The 14,797-nt window shown below is 54.2% G+C and overlaps 1 long non-coding RNA gene across 3 annotated transcripts; it reads right to left on the bottom strand.

The window, feature by feature from the left end:
* Positions 1-5,571: 5,571 nt before the first annotated feature.
* Positions 5,572-12,246, bottom strand: LOC123380340. Of its 3 annotated transcripts, XR_006585948.1 has the most exons (5): positions 11,668-12,215; positions 10,046-10,134; positions 9,405-9,649; positions 9,081-9,130; positions 5,572-8,763 (listed from the first exon to the last, which is right to left on the bottom strand). It is a non-coding gene; the product is annotated as an uncharacterized LOC123380340 (long non-coding RNA). The 3 variants fall into 3 exon arrangements; XR_006585949.1 differs by having other exon boundaries at positions 5,572-9,649; positions 10,046-10,211; positions 11,668-12,246; XR_006585947.1 differs by having other exon boundaries at positions 5,572-9,649; positions 11,668-12,232.
* Between the last annotated feature and the right edge of the window lie 2,551 nt (positions 12,247-14,797).

A 14,797-nucleotide genomic window follows, 5' to 3' on the forward strand; every position in this document is an offset into this window, starting at 1 on the left:
GGCATGGCCGAGGCAGAACGGGGAGCGGGGAGAGAAGCCAAATGTCAGCAGATAGAGCCGGTGTTCCTTGAGCCTGGGGTAGAACGAGGTTTCTGGTCAGAAACTTGTGCAGATTGATTGCACATCCGGAAACCCCAAGTCGCCGGGATTGCACGTCTAGACTCAAAGGCTGCTTGAGCTGGACGGGAACAGGAGGGACCTTACCTCGCCTGTGCCTGCTAGGGGCTGGGCACTGCCCCAGGCACTGCACGCTGGGGTCTCACTGCCCCCGGGACGGCCCGGTGACGTGGGTGTAGCCCTCCACGCTTTACAGGGGAGGCCACGGCTGTGGGAATTCATGCCAAGAGGTGGGGTGCAGAGAGAAAGGGGGAGGTGCGCTGAGCTCTGAGGGTGGCTTGAGCACCACGCAGATTCTTTATCTAGTTCAGCGACTCCTCACAAGCTGGGCTGTGGGTGCTACTCCCCCCACTTTTACGGACTAGGCAGCTGGGATGCAGTGAGGTTGACAAGATGCAACATGAGTGCAGGGGGTCCAACTGTGCCCCAAAATCCCATTCTCTCTCTAATGATTTGTAGATGATTTGTAGACAGCCTTGGGGGACGGGGAGATATATGAAGTGTCACTGAGTTTTAGGTGGAGCCGTAGAAACTGAGCCTTAAGTGGGTTTATATGTGAAGGCCAAATGGGGATGTCAGCTCCCTTCATCCTCTTCTTCAAGCCATGGTGACAGCCCAGCCAGCCTGCAGGGCCCTGACTCCCCTGGCCTGAGGAGTCTCCAGGGAGGACTTCTCCCCAGAAGCTGGGTTGCACGGCATCCTGGCTGCACAACCCCAGGGTTGTATGCTGCTCCCACAGAGCATAACCTGCAATGACCACCATGGCTGCCCAGACACAGTCCAGCCCCCCAGCCCCATCTTCCTGGAGGGCACAGCTCTTCCCACAGATGGAGCATAAGGGAAAAGGGGGTGCCCAGGACAAGGGGTAAAGTGGATTTTTTTCTACATTTGGGGTTCAGAGTGAGCCTGACATGGGCTGGCTTCACTTCATCTTAATAATTTAGTTCAGATCAACAGATATTGATTGACTGAGTACCTGCTCAGTGCCCCGTCCCGTGCTCGCCACTGAGCATTCAAAGAGGAACAGGACAGTCCTTGCCCTCAGGAAGCCCACTCACTGCGTGGTGGGGGAGACAGACACAAACGGTCAGCATGCTCGGTAATAAAAAAAAAATGACCTCGTTGTCTCTGCGAATCAATTTTTGCTCCCCAAAGTACTCTCCTATCCATTTTCTATTCCATTCCCATAAAGTAGGTGTTGCTATTCCCATCTGGGGCCAAGAAATCCAGAGCCTAGCAAGGTTGTGAGGACTGCCCCAGGCTACCCGGCAGCCAGTGGCAGGTCTGGGGACAGCCCTGGGGACAGGCCTCCCTGACCCTCCTCAGTTCCGCCCACTGCACCGGTCAGGCCTCTCCCTCAGGCCTCCCGCTGCCCGGTGCCTTCAGGGAGCCAAGAGCTCTTTCTTGGGTCTCTGGTGGCCCCGTAGGGCTCCCGACAGGCCGGGTCATTGGCCTGACAATCACAGAAGAGAAGGTCTATGGAGTCAGGGAAGAATGAAGTGTCCAGAACAATTCCCATCTCCTGGCCTTCGCTTCTCCCCGTATTACTGTGCAACTGTTTCCCCGGGCACCAGGGCAATTTAGCAAGTGTATTTTGCATCACTCAAGCAATTTCTGACATTAACTCTCCCTGGGCTTTCTTGGGTCATCTCTCCTGCTCTGATACCACCTGTCCTGGCTGGAGACAGCAGCAGGCGCCACCTGGGGCCAGCTGGGTCACCTGGGAGACTGACCCGCTCCAGGCCGAACTCTTAGAGCCGAGTTTCTCGGCTCTGATGGCTGCTGGCTGGGATCTTTGATGATATCCTTGCATGGCCTCGGAGCACTTTTGCGGCAGACAGGATCGGGCCCATTTTACAAAGGCAGAAACTGAGTCACACTAAAGTTGCTTGACCTGCCACATAGGAAGGCTGCTGACTCATTTCCCCCCCCCCCCATTCTTCATTCCATCTCCCCCAAGAGAAAAAGCAAAACTGCTCCCATTTTCCTCCGTGCTTTGGCCCAAGGTGATATTCAAAATATTTAACATCCTCTAATGCAAGGGCATTAGCCAAGCAGAACAAAAGCCTCAGGGCCCAGCAGGGTCCTGAAAGCCCCCCATCGTGCCAGGTGGAAACCCTTTGGTGTGTACCCTTTAGTGGGGTGGGAGTGCTGGGGGAAGGGGGGATCAGGGGAGGGGCCGGAGCCAGGGGAGTGAGAACTCAAGGACCTTGAGCCCGTGAGTCTGTACGTATTTCAGTGTTTGATCCTGTGCCGCCACATCGGCCCTACTCGTGAATGCTAATCCTCCAGTGCTCAATCGCCTTCACTTCTCCCCCAACCCTCCTCCTCCTCCTCTCTCCCTCTCTCTGCTCTTCTCTTCCACCCTTTCTCTCTCTTTCCTTTTCACATAAAGATGAAAGAAAGGGGAGGGTTCATTCCAATACTTTGAGATCCCTTGCACAGATGAGGACATCAGGATTTGCAGACGAACAAAAGGGAAAGTTAGGAGAGGCTGAAAATTACCGCGTGCCTATTAAAAATCAGCCAGGCTGAAGCAGTCCTGACTAGCAGACAGGGCCTGTAGCTCCAGGGAAGTGGTACTTAAGGGAATTTGCAATTAAGAGGAGCTTGGAGCCTTGCCACAGATTGCTTCCCTCATGTTTTTTTTTTTTTTTTTTTTTTTTTTAATTTAAAAAAGAATCACAAAGCAGGGACCTAAATGGAAGATGACAATAATGTAAAGTGACAGATGCTAGTTTGGCAGAAAACACCAGCAAGACCAAGTTACTTACCTGTAGCATTTGTGCCTCAGCCACACGCCCAGCGCTCCATCTCAGTCTGCAAGGCAGAGTCTTGGTGGCTGTCCAGGGACAGCTGTCCAAATTCCTGAGAACCAGGCTCAGCGTCCAGGTCCCTCCAGCCCACCCTGGGTAAACATGGGCATCTGCAGGCGGGAGCCCCAGCCCCAGCGGGCATGCCGGCTCCAGGAACCCTGCCTCTTCCAGCTGTCCTGCGGGGGGCAGGGAGCTGAGCCACCCACACCAGCCTTTCCAGGGACCTGGCAGCCCTGTCTGCCAGGAGCCACATAAATCGTTCAAGATGGCTTGGTTTCTGTTTTCAGAAGCAATTGACACAGGGGTCTGGGAAGGACAGTTTGTAGCTAAGGCCTGGGACGCTCAGGAGGAATAGGGCTGCTTCTGACGGCCGGCTTTAGGAGTAAGCAATCGCTCCGTGAGCGATTCCCCACCTGTTGGGTATCAGAATCATTTGGGGGAGCTTTATCAAAATATAGATTCTTAGGACCCACCTTCAGATACCATGATTCGGAAGAGCCTGGGTAGGATCTGTGGGTCTGTGTGTTCTTTTCAAAATCCCCCACATGATTTTGATGTGGGTTTGAGAACCAGTGGTCCATGTGGTAGGATCTGGAGGTGTTCTTTCCCTAAGAGCTTCCCCACTACTGCTTGTGCTGGCTAGGGCCTCCTTCTCTGTGGGTGACACTTGGTGAGTAGAGACACAATGACATCTTAATCAGCCTTCTAGATCCTTCCCACCCTATCATCTAGCTGAAGCTGGGATTGCTGGGGGAGGCAGGTGGGCGGGGGGGTGCGCGCATGCGCAAGTGCTCCGCAGCGCGGGGGGAGGGGATCGACCACGGAAAGGGCGGGGGTGGGGTGGTGCAGGACACCGAAACAAGCAACTCCCCATCGGTATGGGGCTCCCTGGCCTCCCCGTTATGCTTCATTGTCACTTTATTAGCCACCGCTTGGCCACCTGTCCATGACAGTCACCCTCTGGAGCATTCCTCGTCACCTCCCCGGCATCGATTTTTACATGCGGTCCTAACACAGCATCACACGGCACTTCACGGTTTACAGAGTGGTTTTCACGTATGTCATTTACATCTGCTGTGGACGGCATTTTTGTGCCCCGCCCCCTTCCCCCAGTTTGTATGTTGAAATCCTATCCTCCCCCCCCCCCACCACCACAAAGTGATGACGTCGGAGGCGGGGGCCTTTGGGAGGTGCTTTGGTCATGAAGGTGGAGGCCTCCTGAATGGGATTAGTGCCCTAATAAAAGAGGCCCCACAGGGCTCCACACCCCTTCTGTCACACAAGAATACATCAAAAAGACTCATCTATGCACCAGGAAGTGAGCCCTCAACACACTGAATCTGCCGGCACCTTGATCTTGGACTTCCAGCCTCCAGAATGGTGAGAAATAAATGTCTACTGTTTATAAACTTCTCAGTCTATGGTGTTTTGTTACAGCAGCCCGAAAGGACGAAGGCAGCATCTGTGGGGCCACTTGTATTTCCATTTCACTGGCGAGGAAGCGGGTTCAGAAAGGAAAGTGACATGTCCCAAGGTGCACGATAGGTAAGGACAAGGCAGAATGGGGCCCCCGACCGCTAAATGCTGTGTCTTTCTAAAGACGTGTATAGGTGTTCAGTGAACAGGGCTCAGGGCACCAGCACTCTGCAGGTGAGCGGGCCTGGGTCTGTCAGGGTCAGGGATAGCACCTACCCCCTAGGTAATCAGAGTAGATCTTATGTCCTCTCCCAACAGGGCAAGCGTCACAGCAACATTCAGCTTTTGCCTTGTTCAGAGGAGCGGCCTCTTGTCCGGATCTATAACTTTTTTTTTTTAAGTTTATTTATTTACTTAGAGAGAGAGAAAGAGAATCCCAAGCAGGCAGAGGGCTCCATCCCACAAACCGTGAGATCATAACCTGAACTGAAATCAAGAGTCAGACGCTCACCTGAGTCACCCAGGTGCCCCAGGATCTATAACTCTAAATAAGGTTCTCAGCTTGGCTACCTGGGGGCCTGAAAACATGGGATGCACGGCGCTGACTCTCCAAGGTGATGCGTCTCGGCCCGTGGAGAGGGGAGGGTTTCAGGGCGAGGCAGGTAGCTGCCCCTGTCCATTATCATGGCTGCGTCTTTCAGGAGCCAGGGCCCAGTGATGGAGCCCGAGCACATACACGTGCAAACACACACACATACATACACAGCGGCCAAGCCTCTGGATCTCAGGCACGAGGACTCTCCCCTCCCCATAAGAGAGTGTCTGCAAGGGCAAAGATTCAGCTCCCTCCTCAGACAGGTAGATGCCCTAGGAGACTCAGGTTGCTGGCCTCCACATCCTGGGAATGGGGTCACTATCCTGGATTGATGGAGGAGAGTGGCTACCATATGGGGTCGCCAGCTCCACTGGGGATTGGGAGGCCCAGACTCCAACCCACCTCCGTGCCTCGAGAGCTGTGGGACCTAGAAGTTGCTGCTGAACCTCGTTTAGCTATAGCTTTCTCCACTAACCCATGGTGTGGTTATACTAAACATTCTGTCAGGTCCCACACAGTGAGTCCGTGATTTCTGTGATAGGCTTTCTCTTAAAAATAACGGCTAATATTTACTGAGCCAGCCCTACGTACCAACTGCTTTGCGCACATTATCTCACTTAAAGCTCATAATGAGAAGAAGCTTTTAGTAACCCCAGTTAGTAGACAGAAAAGAAGTTCGGAGAGGTTAAGTAACTTGCTCAACATCCAATGGCTGTTCCGTGACAGAGTGAGGACTCCAGAGCCCTAGGCCTTACTTAACCACTGTTCTTCTCCTTTTTTTTTTTTTTATCTACTTAAGAAAAGTATTTCTTGCTCTTAGAAACAATAGTCCACTCCACAGAAATAAAATTAGCTTAGGTAAGAAGCAGGAAACTTGTAATATAATTAAACCCAATGCTACTACTATTCAAGCAGAAACATTCCTGAAATGCACAACCAGGACAACCTTGCTTTGCCTTTGTTTCGCAAGCCTCTTCTGAGTCTACAGTGGATGTCTTTTGCTTTTACCAACTGGCAGCCGTGTGGCCTTCTTTAGGGAAAAAGAACCCCAATTTCTCTCTGGGGAATCACTCCTGTCCCTGCTCTGGATGTCACTGGCTCCAGGGAGTAGGGGGGTGGCTATGTGTCATGTAACTCTGGAATGATCGGTCAATCATTTCCCTGGCTGCAGTGCGGGTTTGGGAGATGTCCCTGTGACCCTAGACAAATCCAATGAGACACAAGACATTAAAAAAAAATTGTTTGAATGAGTCTGTTGAGAACTCCTTTCTCTCCCTGTGACATTGGATTTGGCTCTGGCAGGCTGTGGGCTCAGAGCTGGGAACAGTCACCTTGCCACTGCTGAAGCCCTGCCTTAAGACGCTGACATAAAAGGGAACGGGGCTGGTAGGTGGAAATATCGTGCTGACTGAATCCAGCCATTTCTGAAAATCTAGGTCTACCCTCCGGAGTTGTTGGTTACATATGCCAATAAGACTCTGTCTTGATTTAAAGCCTATGTGAGTCTTATGTCTGTCACTGGCAAACAGGAGAGTTCTAACTGATGTAAGACCAGCGTTCGAGGAGTCAAGAAGCCCAATTATCTGGCTTCAGCTCCCATCCTCATGGGAGGTGAGCCCCTTCCAAGGTGAAACCTCCTTCCTAGGAAAGACTACCATGTGGCTGGCATTTCGGGGGCTCCCTGGACCTCTGAACTGAGGGGTGCCCGGAGTTTCCCTGACCACAGAGGTCGCCTCTGGGACTACTGAAACGACCGAGCTGGATACAAAGGCCTGAGAGTTGGTTGTGAGAAGTAGCCTTTCGCCTCCCTCAGGTGGCGAGACACATCATCGCTGCCCCGTGCATTTGAACAAGATCTGTCCTCTCCCCGCAAGCCACTTCCCGGAAAGGTCACGCACTAGGGAACACTTCTGGACAGAAATGTTAAATAAATCAATTCATAAATATAGATTCACATTTGGCATGCCCTGAATTGTCTCCTCCATTCCTATATTGAAGTTCTAACGCCAATACCTCAGAACGTGACTGTATTTGGAGAGAGGGCCTTGAACATGAGGTCAGGCGGGTGGGTCCCAGTCCAACATGACCGGTGTCCTTATGAGGAGATTAGGACACAGACACACGCAGAGGGAGACCACGTGAGGACACGAGAGAAGACGGCCATCTGCACACCGAGGACAGAGGCCTCAGGAGCAACCAGCCTGCCCACACCTCGATCTCAGTCCAGCCTCCAGAATACCGTGAGAAAGTAAATTTCGGTCTTTTAAGCGACCCAGTCTGTGGCACTTTGTTGTGGCAGCCCCGACCGCAAACGAATACCGTACAGAAATTATGCAAATAGTGATAGAATTATAAGACTATATACTCATATATGCATATACAGCTGTGTGTGTCTGTATCTAACTACATATGGTTGACTCCATCTATCTCTTTTGCATGCATATTCTTGCAAGACATCTCCATGGGCCCTTCAAGGTCACAGGACAAGAATACTTTCCTCCTCTGCACGCGCGGAACAGGTGCCCCTTGTCTTGGGCTGCCCACTGAATGACATCTACTTGCCTGCGAGGTGGGCAAGTTTCTATGAGCTTTCCAAGAGAACCGGAGTCACCTCCTGCTCTGTACACACCTCTGTTAAGGCACTGATCCCATCGTGCAATAATTGTCCGCTCAGGGGTTGTCTCGCTCCTGCAGCCCGCGGGTTCCTTCTCATCCTGGCAGTGCAGGCAGGGCCCGGGCGGGATGGAGAGGGTGCAGAACGCTGGGGGCGACCCCGGGCTCCCGGGCAGTCTGCCTGAGAAGTCACTCGTGGTGGGGGGACAGGACAGGAGTGTGGGGATCTCGTGCCCCCTCCGAGGGGATTAAGGGCACAGCTCGGAGCGCTCCACCGCTTGGGGAGCCCCGCTGATTGGACAAACAAAAGCCTCAAGTTCCGGGACCGCGGAGAGAGAATTGCAGGGGCTCTCGACAGCAAATTAGGCATTTAAAGCCAAGCGCCGTGGCTTTCGGAGATTAAATGCATTATAGATTTGCTAAACGCGAGGCGAGCCAAAGAACGCGTAGATGGCTCGGGCTCCCCTTCGGGCGGCCGGGTGGGCGGGACGCGGCGGGCAGGACGCAATCACGCCGCCAGAATGCCAGGCACGCGGGCTTAATTTTTCATTTGCAATCAAGGCCACGTCCCCCCTTCTCCTAGTCCCAGAAACGCGGCCCTGCGTCGGGCTCCTTTCACGGACCGTATTGCCGAGAGAAGGGAATATTATCCGGAGATAATGGTGTTGATTATGGGACTCAGCCGGTGCCTGCCGATGAGAGTGGGGATGCTGGACTGTCCGCCCCCTGGCGCCCTGGCGGGTCCCAACGCTTCTGCAACCCGGGGGGGCTCACATCCCTTCCTTGAATAGGGGGCACAGTTAGCCTCCTTGGAAAGTCCTTTTATTCTTTCATTTTATCCTCACTCTTTTTTTTTTTTAATCCAGGAAAGCAAACAAGAAAGTTCTAGAGTGCAGGGTGTTCAGAGAAGGGGAGCAGGTGCCATAACAGGAGGTGGAACAGTGGGAGTCAGATCAGGGAAGCTGGGGGGGGGGGGAGGGGCGTGGGAGTGGGGGGGGGATTCTCGTCCCTGCACCTGCCACAGACTCTGCTTTGTGGGTCTGGGTAAGGCCCTGGGTAAGATCCCTCTGGATCCATTGTCTGCACCTCTGAAACAGGATTAGGACCCAGTGAGCCCTGGGATTCTGTACTTCACAGGTGGGGAAAAGTCTTTCTGCTCCTGAAGAAATATCAGAAGACAACTGGGTGATTCTCACTCAGTCTCTTCTGAAAAGGAGACAAAAGAAAATTAACTGGAGTTACAGCTTGAGGGACTCAGGTTAGACCAAAAACACCCGAATTATCACAGAGGACAGCTGTTGAAACAGGGACTTGGATACACCAGGAAGTTTCAAAACTTCCTTGTCTCTAGAACCTTAAAGAATCACAGCAGTACATTAGTCCTGGGTACACTAGGCATAGGCCTCCTGTAAGGTGGGGGATGGACCTCACTGCTCCCCGAACTCCCTGAACCAACTTAATTATATCTACTGTTTATCAAGTTCCTTCTGCAGGCCAGACACACATCCAGGCACCCTGCGTACCTGGTTTCATGTAGCCCTCCACTCAGACCCAGCAACGGAGCGTTCTGTCCCTAAAACAAGCACACACAAGTTCGGTGACTTCACCAAAGCCGCCGCCAGCCGTAATCGGGAGCTGAATCTGAACCCCAGGTTTGACTGCTTCCAAAAGCCTCGCTTTTTCCAAGGCACCCTTCCTCTCTTGCTAGGACGAGGCAGCTGGGAAGGTGGGTGGTGAGGGCTCTGAGGGCATTTCTGCACAACTTCAGACAGGAACCCACTGCTCACCGCTCCGTTGAAGGAACCACATTCCTGGCCAAGGAAGGGCGCCATCTGAGCAACACGTACCGTGTCCTGCAACCTCCCTTGCAGAGGTGACTGCAGAGTCCCGGGCTGGGGCTGTGGATGGGAAGGAGAGGCCTCGCAGGACTCCCCGCCGGCGGGCACAAGCACCCGGCCTGGGACTTCAGAGACTCAGGCTGACAGCAGCCACTTGTGATCAAATATTCCTTTTGCTTCTTTTTCGGGCTCAGAGAATTGCTGCCACAGGGCCACGTGCTTCCTGATGGTGTGGAGGAGCCAGCCATGGAGTCCTGGGAGAGAGAGGAGGGACGGTCAGCCTTGGAAGTATCGGGGCAGGGGGTGGGGGTGGGGGCGGGTGCTGGGCCTCTGAGCAGTCCCAGCACTGTCAGAGTCTCCGTGGCTGCAAAGCCATGAGCCCACGCTCTGTCACTCAGCCTCTGACACAGGAGAAGCACGCTGGGGACACTGGGGCTTCCAGAGAGAAAAGCCCAAATGGTCCTGCTTCCCCCAACCCTCCAGTGCCCATAAGACACAAGGTTCAAATGCCCCTGGGTGCTGATAGGAACCCAGGCCGAGAGCCCAGAGTCGTGGCTGCAGCTGAGCCCCGAGAGACGCACTGTGCAGGGGAAACTGCCAGCTTTGCGTCACCGGGTGCATGTGACCTGCTTTATCCTCAGTTTCTTCACCTGTCGACAGCCACGATGAGGACACCTGCCTCAAAGAGCCGTCAGGAAGGCCAAACGAGTCAGTGCACGGACAGCGTCTGGAACGGTGCCTGCCACAGAGCGAGCACCGTGTGAGCATCAGCTATTAGGGTTGTCACCGTCGTCCCCACTGCTACCATGAAAGCCACTGGGAAGAGATAGCAGAGGGAGCAGTACAAACACAGGAGCAGGAGAAGCAAAAAGGTCTGATTTCTTTTTCGTGTGATTTCCTCCCCCGCACCCAAGACCCAGCAGGCCGGCCCCAGGCTGCTTCCTGGACGCCACCCCCAGCCTCGCTCAGGCCAAGGCCCGGCTCCACAGCACAGGCTGCGGGGAGAAAGACTGGGTGGACGAGGGCCACCAGCCAGCCCAGGCCTTAGCACCAAAGATGTCCCCCGTCCCAGGAAGCTCCTTACTCCCGAGCAGATTCTCATCTATTGTCACCTCTGAGAAGAAGGCAGTGGGGCCACACGTTCGCGCATATATGCAGTTATTTGGCACACAGTGCACTGGGGGCTGACCGCACTCCTCCCTCCTTCCCTCCTTCCTTCTCTCCCTTCCTCCCTCCATCCCTCTGTCCTTCCTTCTTTTCTTCCTCCTCCCTTTCTCACACCTCCCCTCCCTCCTTCCTCCCTCCCTCCCTTCTGCTCTTATTTTATTTATTTTAGCCTGGATTCTCCTCTTCCCACCCCACCCCCTTAATGTACTCTCAAGGCAGGTGCGGACACACTCGTGAAAAGGCAGAATCCAAGGTCAGATATTAAGGGATGAAGGAAGCCTATGAAATTACCAGGGTCTGGGGTCTGGAAGGTGGCCCAGCTCAACCTTGTTGTTTATTAATACCAAGGTTCTTGCCGGGGAGGGGAGAGGCAACATCCCCCCCCCCCCCACCCAGTCCAATCTGCCCCTGGGCGGCCCTGGAGCCCTTGGCTCCTGAGGTGACTGAGAGATTGGAAGGGACAGGGGCTGGCCCCCCACACCTATGGCTCAGTGTCCCCTTCCTCTCAACATGGACTTGCATGGCTACTAATTTCACCAAGACGTTCCCGGCATGTGAGACTCCGGCTGCTTCTTGCTGCCCAGGCGTCTGTGCATGTTTGTTTAACACAGGGGGAGGAGACCAGAGAGCAAGCAAAGGCTCAGAGTTCAGGAAAGAGCGGGCGCACGTGTGCGGGTACCAGTGGGCAGGTCTGACTGACAAGATCTTTCAACAGCCCCGGCACACAGTGCTGAGAAGCCGTGAAGCCAGAGTGGCAGGGAGAACGGGGCGGGAGGAAAGGGAGGTGCTGGGAGAGGGTTCCAACAGAGGGGTCCCAGGGCTGGGGCCGGCACCCTTCCCTGCCATCCCCAGGGTCTGGGGTGTGGGCGGGGCCTCACATCGGGGAGCCACACAGTCTTGGAACCTCGGTCCAATCCGTGGCAGGGAGAGGGGCCCCTCCCGACCCATGGTAGGTGCTGACGGGGCTCCCGGCCTCTGACGGAGGACGCTTGGCTGTTCTTTGTACCCCTCTCCTCAGCCTCAGCCACCCCCTCGGGGGGGGGGGGGGACATGATGAGTCGTAAGGAACAGGGAGAGCACAGCTGAGCGCCTCTCCCCAACAGACCTGCTCTGCATTGCAGATGGCAAGAAGGAAAGGGGTTCCGGAAAGGGGTTTCCAAGATTCCAAGTGTGGTCTTTCAGTGGCTGCGTTCTCTGATCTCTGCCTCGGCTCCCTTGCACCTTTCAAAAGCTGCCGCTGAGAATGGGAGGACTGGGGGCAGGGGGCTGTACCCCTCCATGGGCCAGGGACAGAGGTCTGGGCAGGAGAGAGCACTGTGCGTCGGGCCCCTGCTCTCTGCAGCCCTCTTTCTGGAGTGGAAGCCGGGCGCAGCTGCCTCCCACTACCTGTAACGTCACTCAAACTGCAGGTGCAAACCACTCCTTGCAAAGGGGTGGGGGGAGGGCTGGTTGAACGGCGGACCAGCCCCGTGGGCAGGAAGCCACTCAGAGGCCCTTCCCAGGTCCCCAGGCTGGAAAGTCAGTGGGGTCACCCCGGGATTCGAAGGAAGGGGAAGCGCCTCGCCAGTTCTCTGGACATCGAGCCTCCGCCCATCCTTGTCCTATCACCTAACAGTCCTATCACGTAAAAACCTTCTGCTTTTCCCTGCACCCAGACAAGCGCTGAGCTCAATTAAACTTGTGGCACCAAGACGCGACTCAGGCAGCATTATTATCCCACCCCGCCCCCACTTTACAGGTGACAACACTGAGGCAGAGATGGCTTCATTAACTCACTCCTAAGGACCGCACCCCCCTCCAACCTTAGGCTTTTAGGGAAGGATGCTTACCAACAACCAGAATTCCCTGGTACTGAAAGTTCTTCTACTAGTCTGACTTGCTTCCGTCCTCTACAAGGACAGCCCCTTTCCAGCTGTGAGGATCAGCTGAGAAACACATTGCCAAGGGGTCCCCTCTTCAGGTGAAGCAGGCGGTTCCAGGCAAGGCTGCCATCTTGGAGAGAAAGTCCTCAACCCCGAAACCCAAGTGGCTGGCTATATCTGGAGCCGACTCCGCTATGCGTCTGTCTTTTACTGCGTGGAAGGGGAGGGGGGCTTGGAATTACTTTAGCTATAGATCTCACAATTACTCTCCCTCTCTCTAATTTGGATGTTAATGTATTAGCTGCAGCTTTGCCTTCTAGGCTAGAAATTGTTTCCCCCCGCACCCCCCCCACCCTGAAATTATACATCCAGATAGAGTAGTGTTCATTAAAGTAAGATTAGGAGAGGATAATATGTGAGAGGTATGTAATCTTTTGCAAATGGTTAGTAAATTGGAACTACCCCAATTACAATCTTGTTCATCACACAGGGCTGAATGACTCTGCCTGGGACGGGAGTCTCAGCCACAACTCTGCTCAGCTCACATTTCATAAATATTGTATACACATGATATTCTCAGCCATCTGCTTCGCTGATCGCCGAGCACATTTTCTGACTTTCTGGTTGACTGCAGAGAGTGACAGGAGCAGGGCGGCCATCCTGCCTTCGCGCCTCGAAGCCCAGCTGGGCCGGCCCTCCCCGAGGGCTCTGTGACATCATGTGCCTGAGGCACACACCCATGCACCTCACTCAGCACCACGCCGGGCTGGATGGGGCCCTCCTCACCGGGAAGATGCCCCCAGTAATGCCTCCAAGTGGCTCCCAGGGTCTCACGGAGCCGGCACCCTGGGGCTGTGGGGCTGTACTAGCAGAGATCATCTCTAGAAGGGGCACGCAGAAGCTGACTTAGAGAACATGCTCCATCCCTGGCCCAGGATCGTGGGGGGCCCGGATGATGTCCTGGGTCAACTGCAGGGTTCTGCCTCTGGCCGGCAGGGGCCTCACGTGGGGTGAGGCACCCTCGGTTTTCAGGGTACGCTCGGCCTCACAGCTAGGTCAGATTTTCCACCCACCCCTTTGGGTGGGCCAGAGCTGCTCCGGCCGGCCCCTTTGTTTCCCCCAAATCCCACTTCTTTCAAAGGGGCAGTGAAGTACAATGATTTAGGGTGAAGATTCTGGCCTCAGAGCGGCTTGATTTAAATCCTACCCTGCTATTGGCCAGTTGTGGGATCCTTAACGAGTAGCTTAACCAATCTGTGTTGAGCTTCCCCATCTGTAAAATGGGTATAATAATAACAATACCTACCCCTTAAGGTTGTGGTGGGTCAAGACTTAGGACAGTACCTGGCATACAGCAAGTGCTTAATGAATGTTAGCTATTATTTTATTGCAGAGGTATTTGGGATCTCAGAATTCCCCACAAACAGCACGTCTGTCTGAATCTGCATATATTTTGCTAAATGTAAACTCTATGTAGGAGAGAACCAGACAGAGAAGGGGCTGGCTCCTTGTGTTGGCAATGTGCCTGGCACCAGGTTTTACCGGGGTTATTTCATTTCTTTCTCAAAGGTCTTTGAAGCATGTATGTTTTTGTGTTCATTGTACAGACGAGGAAAGTGAGGCTCAAAGCATTTTAAAAAGATTTGCTCTTGCTGCCCTTTAAACGCCTGCAATGTACCGTTTTACAATAAAACCCCAAATCCTTAACACGGCTTGTAAAATCCTCCATGATCCCGCTGTAGCCCCACTGCCTTGTTCATGCACTGCTGGTCCCTGGCACTCCCACCTTGCTGGCCCGTCCCTTTGTCCACACCACATACCATCCTGCCTCAGGGACTTTGCACATGCTTGTTTCTTCTGCCTGGGCTTGACCTCCTGGTCCGTTTTTGCTGAAATAATTCCTGTTCATCCCTCACGTCTCAACTCCCACTTCTCCAGAGAAGCCTTCCTGGGACAGGCCCCCCCCCCCGACCGGAGAAGGCCCTACTTCCACATGCTTTGATGGCAACCCCATGTCTCCTTCATAGCATCTCTTGCAATTGTAGCTGAATATTCCACTGTGTGCCTGTTGTTTGCTTCACTGAGGGCAAGACTCACGGGGGCACCGTCTGTGTTAGTCAGGAGAGGGCGGGCCATGCCATGGGGACATAAATCCCAAATGTCTTGTTTCTCTCTCATGCTGCGAGTCCCACGCGGGTCACTGCAGACCTCCTCCACCTGGTCACTCAGGGAAGGGGAACAGGGGAGATGCAGCACCTTGTGGCGGTACCATAGGGAACACCCGCCCTTCTCAGGGGCTGCCAGGGGGAGGAGAGAGACTGGAGAATCGTGTGCGGGCACATCTCCTCTGCTCTATGCTCTGCCCGACGGCGG

This window comes from Felis catus, chromosome D1 (genome assembly GCF_018350175.1).
Source record: "Felis catus isolate Fca126 chromosome D1, F.catus_Fca126_mat1.0, whole genome shotgun sequence".
Taxonomy (NCBI): domain Eukaryota; kingdom Metazoa; phylum Chordata; class Mammalia; order Carnivora; family Felidae; genus Felis; species Felis catus.